Below are 7658 nucleotides of genomic sequence, written 5' to 3' on the forward strand. Positions count from 1 at the left end.
ACTGTCTTCAGGGTTCTCCAGGTAACAGGGATGTTAAAATATTTGGTTCAGATCCAAAAATAATTCTACGTTATACCTTAGTGCTTTTAGAAGGTGACTGCCACAATGGACAAACCATACCAGCTTTCACAGAAACTTGCAGAAGGCTTGGCCTCTAGTGATTCTGGAGTGGCCTCCCAGTGCCAGTTGGGTCCAGTCATCACATCTGCCTCCAACTTCATGAACCCTGATCCATGAAAATTGGTGCAGTTGCCTAGAAGGCTCTTTGCTAGTTTTCACATCTGCTTTAGTTTGTTTTATAAAAAACATGTAGCCTTATCCTGGCTAGTGTGGCTCAGTTCATTGAACATTGTCCCATGCTCCAGGAGGCCGCTGGTTTGATTCCCAGTCAGGGCACATGCCCGGCTTGTGGGCTCAATCCCCAGTGTGGGATGTGCAGGAGGCAGCTGATCAATGTTTTTCTCTCATCTCTCTCTCTCTCTCTCTCTCTCTCTCTCTCTCTCTCTCTCTCTCTCTCTCTCTCCATCTCCCTTCCTATCTCTGAAATAAATAAATAAATAAATTAAAAGTGTAAAGTTCTAAAAAATAGGTGGTCATAGTAAAAAAAAAAAAAAAAGTAGCCCTACACGGTAGTGTTTCTAGGAGCCTGGAAATTGAGGTGTAAAACTTCCTGTGGAAATCCTCGTCCAACTCAGGCCTTACATAGAGAAGGTTCTAAGGAATAAATAAACCTTCATAGCTTTAAAAAACCCAAAGAACCCAGAAACACTCAACCCCCAAAGAAACAAGGTCAGCAGAAAAATAAACCCACAAACTTTCAGATATCAATGTAACCAGACACATAGTATGAAGAATGTATATTACTATATTTAAAGAAATAAAATAAGGAATTTAATAGTAGTAAGAAGCAAGAGACTGAAAAAGAATCAGAGAATTTCTAGAAAGAGTATTTTTTAAAAATTCATGGGTATATTTTTTGAAGAATTGGGAAACTGTTCAATCTGAAAAATGACCCTACAATGAAAAGATCGTCCTAGAATGAGCACAGAAAGAGAGGTGGAAATGATGAGGTGAAGAGGTGGACAATAACAGTGATCTAAGGTGGCAGGTGTTACAGAGGAAAGGACATGGGACAGGGATGATGTTCACAGAACTAGTGGCTGAGAACTTTAATTGATGGAAGTCATTCTTTTTTTAAAAATCCTCACCTGAGGATATGTTTAGAGGGAGGGAGGGACATCAATGTGAGAGAAAAACCGATTAGTTGTCTCGTGTTTGCACCCTGACCAGGGATTGAACCCACAACCTAGGTATGTGCCCAGATTGGGAATCAAACCTGAAAACTTTTGGTCCACAGGACAATGCTCCAACCAACTGAGCCACTGGCCAGGGTGATGGAAATCATTCTTAGACTCAGGAAGCCTAGTAGGTCCCTAGCAGTATACAGTCAAACCTCGGTTCTTGAACATCTCCCATCTTAATTCATTTCTCAACCAAGTTGTTCACAAAAAAATGTCTTGGTTGTTAAACAAAACTTCAGTTCTCAACCCCACAACCCTTTCATGCTGATACTTGTATGATGAGTCAAGTGTCTCTCAGGCAACAGAGGAGAGAATGCATGAGTATGAGTCAGTTTACCACTAAACCTTGAGTTAACATCTCAGGAAATTATGCTGTGAATATTTTTGTGTGTTTTTTGCATTTGTTGCTGCTTATTAAATACCTACAGCGAGTCACCATGGGTCCTAAGAAGGTTAGTGATAGCAGCAAAGTGAAAAGAAAAGTTGTGAGGACAGTGACAGAGCTTAAAAAGCAAATAATTGCAAAATATGATAGAGGTGTTTGTGTGTCTGATCTGGCTACCAAGTATAGCATGGTGAAATCAATGATTAGCACAATTTTAAAACACCTCTGAAACACCATTTAAAATGTAAACAAACAGGTTAAAACAGGGAATCACTTGGGGGTCTGGAATGGATTGATTCAATTTACATTATTTCTAGTGGGAAAAATGCTACGGTTTTTGCACAAATCACTTCTCAAACAGCCTTCCAGAACAAATTAAGTTTGAGAACTGAGGTTCCACTGTAAATAAAAAGCTCTGCTTACTCACATCTTAGTGAAAAGTGTGGAGTTCCAAAAACAGTGAAAATCTTAAAGACAAGTAGAAAGAAAAATCTTTTAAAAAACCCCAAAACTGGTTTATCAGAAGAAGGAAAGTGAATATCTTCCATGTACTGAGAGAAAAATATCAGGCCAGCAAAACTGCCATAAAAGAATAAAATCTTACCATTTGAGCCAACATGGATGGACCTAGAGGGTATTATGCTCAGTGAAATAAGACAAAGACATTCCATAGGGTATCACATGTGGAATGTGAAAACAAGCGAACAAAACAGCCTCATAGATACAGAGGACACCCTGACGGTTGGTGGGTTGGGGCACTGGGGGCCGGGTGAAAAAGGTGAAGGGATTAAGCAACAGGGATTGGTAGTTAGAAAATAGTCACAGGAATGTAAAGTACAGCCTAGGGAATATGGTCAGTAATATTGTAATAACTAGGTATGCTGCCAGGTGGGCACTGGAAGTATTTGAGGGAGTCACTTTGTAAAGTATAGGATTGTCTAACCACTATGCTGTACACCTGAAACCAATACAAAATAATATTGAATGTGAATGTAATTGAAAAATAAAATTAACAGTAGCTCAGTTGGTTAGAGCGTCTTCCCAATAGACGAAGGTTGCGGGTTTGATTTCTGGTTGGAGCACATACAAGAGGCAACCAGTAAATGCGTACATAAGTGGAAAAACAAATTGATGTTTCTCTCTCTACATCTAAAAAAAATCAATAAAAAAGAAACTTTAAAAAAATACGTACAGTACTGTAAAAAAAAAAAAAAGAATGAGGCAAAAGAAGACATTTTATCTGTGATGTTTTTATTTATAATGAAATATACATTTGCTCTTTGTCCTTCCTGGCACAGAGCTCCTAAAACTCTTCGCATTTTCCGTGATGAGAGCAACAAGGTGTCTTGCTATTCATAACAAGCCCCTGTTAGCCACCCGAGTTTGTGTGAATGGGGTGATTTTGGAAGCCAGGAAAAGCAACCATGCGATTAGAGGGTTGCCTCCCCGCTACCCTCCCGGTTGGCGGACATGAGATGCAGGGAGAGTGGTGGCTCGGAGAGCATGGGAGTCCCTCACCTCCTACCCACACCTTGCCCTGCAAATCCCTTTCATCTGGTTGTTCCTGAGTTACATTCTTTATTATAATAAACCGGTGACCTAGTAAATAAAATATTTCTGAGTTCTGTTAGGTGCTCTAGTAAATTATTGAATCTGAGGAGGGTCATGCGAACCCCTGAATTTGTAGCCAAGTTGGACAGAACTATCACAGGGTTGTTGAGAGTAGTAAGTGTGCTTGGATGTATAAAATCCTTAGCATAGTACATAATGTAAACGTATTCACAGTCAACACATATACAATAAGTAGTCATTATCATTGTTAAGTAATAACTAAATATAATGATAAACAATTATTAATTATAAGTGGGGAATTTGAAGTAGCACTAAAGAGGTTTCTCCAACAAAGGGTGCTCTGTATGCTATACCAGCCATGACTACAAAAAAGCAAAACAAAACAAAACACCAAAGACACACACAAAGGGATTTCTTCTTGTAGCATAAAAATATGTGAACAAAGAAAAAAAATCTTTCATATACTTGAAAAGTTAAGAGACTTGCTTCTAAATACCTCATGGGTCAAAAAAAAACACACAACCCCACCACCCCATAAATTATAAGCTACTTAGAAATGTAATGGCAATGAAAAGAGCAAAATTTGGTTGTGGATGTAAATTTATTAGGGGTAACTATAGCTTTGGCCATATTATTAAAAAAGACTGCCCGGCCAGGTGGGGCTCAGCGGTTGAGCATCGACCTAGGATCCAGGTGATCAGGGTTCGATTCCCGGTCAGGGCACAGGCAGGGCTGCGGGCTCGATCCCCAGCCAGGAGCGTGCAGGAGGCAGCCGATCAATGACTCTCTCATCATGGATGTTTCCCTCTCTCTCTTCCCCTCCCTCTCTCTGAAATCAATAAAAATATATTTATATAAAAAAAGATAAAGACTGAAAATCAGCTTTGTCTCCAACTTAAGGAGTTGACAAAGTAACAGAATAGACTCAGAGAAAAAAGAAGGAACCATAACAAAGAAATAAAACAAAACAGAGGAGCAACAAAACCAAATGTTTTGACATTGACAGGGTGATGGGTGTGGTAAGGGGGCACAGGGGCTGCAGGGGAGGTCGGCTGGGGCTCTGCACCCCCCCACTGCCTCGCCTTCCTGGAGGCCCCTCACCCCGCCAGACTGCTGTGTTCTCTCCATACTCCCCTTTCCAGCTGCTGATTTTTCAGAAGTGCTCATTTAAAAATTTTATCCCATTTTCTTCTAGGTTTGTCTGTGCATTGTTTCTCTGCGTAGTTGAGATCATACCGTGTATAATAAATAGCTCACTGTTTCATGTCTTGTATTTTCCCCACATATCATGAGCGTGTTTCCCTCTGTCCTCACCAAAATGCTTTTGGTGATGCTATTGCTGGATGTTGCTCCTTTTGCTCTGCTAGGCTGCTGCTGGCCATTCAGAGGGGTCCCTTTTCCTTTTCCCTCTTTTTAGCTAAATCCTGCTTTGATATAAGTCTTCTGGATAGGTCTTGTGCTATGATTTCCTCTGGACTCTGCTCATATTTCAGGTGACTTGGTCAGCTGAAGCTGTGGGCACGATGCTTGAACCCTAGCTGGTCACACTTGGCCAGTTGTGTTGTGTTCTTTACCTGGCACTGGTGTGAAGAGCATTTATAGGTAGGTTTGAGAAAAATTATGAAGTGGGAAGGGCCAAGACTGGGCAGGATAGAGAGACCCCATTTTAAGAGACTGGTACAGAGAGCTGAGTGGAGTCTGGAGGGTGGGTGGGCACCAGGCACGGGATTCGAATGCCCTGCTGGGGGAGCCCCTCCCTATGGTGCTTGTTTAGACCTGCTTTCTCCAAGATTTTATTATGAAAACATGGAACACAAAAAGAGTTTTGCAGTAAACACCCCATGAACAATGCCCAATTCATGATGAGCTGCTCTTTCAGGTGTTGGTGCCTCCATCCTCTAGCCCCACCTTCGCCCTTCTTATATTTTGATGCATTTCCAACCAAGCAGGTGGAGACATCAACCCCCTCACATGCCTTTGTCAGCATCATTTGATTTCTACACTGGAAAGAGACCTTTGTGGATACAGGCTTTCATCAAGTTCAGGTCACAGGTAGGAGGAAGCAGGGTGTGAGGAGCTGCCTGCATCCTCCCACAGCTGACATTCCCACCAACAGCATGGCCTTGCCAGCATTTGGTGCTGTCAGTCTTTCTAATTTCCATGTGGAGATTTGATGTCGAAATTTTAAACAACTTGGGCAGGTGCCTGGCTGTGCATGATGGAGGTGGGGGTGGTGGCCCTGGAGGAGCCCCATCTCCTCTCTGTGGTCTGGGCACCTGACCTACTCAAAGTCGGTATATTCAGTTTCTTTCCAAATGAGGTTGATTCTGCTTGATCACTTTAGGGTTTGTAGAAAAAATGAATTACTCCTTTCCCGCCCCCCTGTATTTTCTGTATTCTCTGATTCCCTTTCCTTGAATGTCTCACTTTCTCCCTTTACCTAGAGATAAACTAGTCCAGTGAATAGCAAACTGTTTCATTTGAATCTAGAAGCCTGTTGTCGGGTATTTTATATTTTTAAGTGTATAAACTAGGGCATCTAACACTATAATTTCATAAAGAAAAATATTACTTAAACTGACAGTGTCCTTGCCAGGTATACTTCCAACACTTAAAACAGATCAGTAGTTTTCAAATTTTTTAAAGCAATGGACTTTTTCTTTATAAACTAAATTTCAATATAAATGCTGCTTGCTCCTTTCCTCCCCTGTGTTTACCTCTAATATATATCTTGCACATTGACAAATCTTATTGTAATGTGATTATCATTATTGCCTTGGTGAACTTCCTGAAATTAAGAAACACTGAAATGCCTCAATTTATCTTATTACTTTATCCATTAAATTGCATTTTAAATGTTATTTGATCATGAAAATAAGGAATTATTTCTGGAAGAAATTTTGTTTTATATCAGAGATCTCTCAAAATGAGAAGTTTATCCGGGAAAATAATGATAGCAGGGATCTTATTGATGAAAACTCAAGATTGCCATGCTCTGGTCCTCCCTCCCTCCCTCCCTTCATTTAGCAAATTACTGAATGAGTGCCTACACACCATAGATGATACAAAATACACAGTTGTCCTTCCTTATTCAAGTCTCTCAGTGGATGTCTGAAACTGCAGAAAGCAAAACTTTGGACAAGGGAGGACAACTGTGGTGGGTGAATTAAAAAATACAGAATCCATGAGTAATGAGACTCCATTGGGGTTTGTGAATATTTTCTTGCAGTCTGTTGCTTGTCTTGTCATCCTTGTCATGAGGGCTTTTGCAAAGAAAAAGTTTAAAATTTTGAAGAGGTCCAAATCATCAATGTTTCCTTTTATGGATAGTGCTTTAGGTGTTATGTCCAAGCACTCTGCCTAGTTCTAGGTTCTGAAGATTTTCTCCTGTGTTTTTCCTAAAAGTTTTATAGTTTATATTGTATTTTTAAGCCCATGATTTGAGTTAATTTTTGTATAAGGTGTGAAGTTTAGGTTGAGGTTCATTTTTGTCATGGATGTCCAGTTGCTCCACCACCATTTGTTGAAAAGTCTCCTTCCTCCACTGAAGTGCTTTTGCACGTCTGTCAAAGATCAGTGTGCATGTCTGTGTGGGACTGTTTGTGGTTTCTCTGTTACCTTCCCTTCGTCTTTCTCTGTGTCCCTCTGCCATACCAACTGTCTTGATTTCTGTAGGTGTAAAGCAGCTGTAATGTCAGGTAGGGTGATTCTTCCACTTTCTTCTTTTTCAAGACTGTTTAGCTGTTCCAGGGCCTGCACGTGCCCATATACATTTTAGAATGTGCTTGTCTGTGCCAACAAGAAGCCTTGCTGATTTTTTCTCTTCCTTCCTGATGTTGGCCCTGAGAAGAATATACCTGCTAAAAAGGACTACTCACGGTTGACTGGGCTCAAATTCATAACCAGAGTCTAGCAGCATTGTTTACAGAGATCTCCCGCACAGGCTGAATTTCAGGGAAAAGCCACAGACTCAGCTGCCAAACGTCCTGCACTGTGCTCCTGCTGGCTGAGTTGGACTTTATAAGAGAGCTCCTAGGATAGAAACTTGACCAATAGGACTGAAACTTTCCCTGTCCAATTGGAACTCCACAGCTGTGTTCTCATTTGCATATTCACTGACCAATCAGAGTGGCTCCATTCTGACCAGTTAGGATGATGCTATTTGGGCTTATCAAACTGTGGGGATTTGGAATCCTCATTTGCATAGGCATAAAACATGTTAATTTGATACATATATATTGTAATATGATTGCTATTGTAGTGATAATTAACACCTCTGTCATTTCACATAATTTTCTTTTCAGGGGTGTACGAGTCCTGGATGGACATGTTTTAATTCTCTTGAGTATACACCCGGGAATGGAACTGATGGGTCATATGATAATTCTGTTTCATCAGCT

Source organism: Miniopterus natalensis, chromosome 4 (assembly GCF_054644295.1).
Source record: "Miniopterus natalensis isolate mMinNat1 chromosome 4, mMinNat1.hap1, whole genome shotgun sequence".
NCBI classification, from domain to species: domain Eukaryota; kingdom Metazoa; phylum Chordata; class Mammalia; order Chiroptera; family Miniopteridae; genus Miniopterus; species Miniopterus natalensis.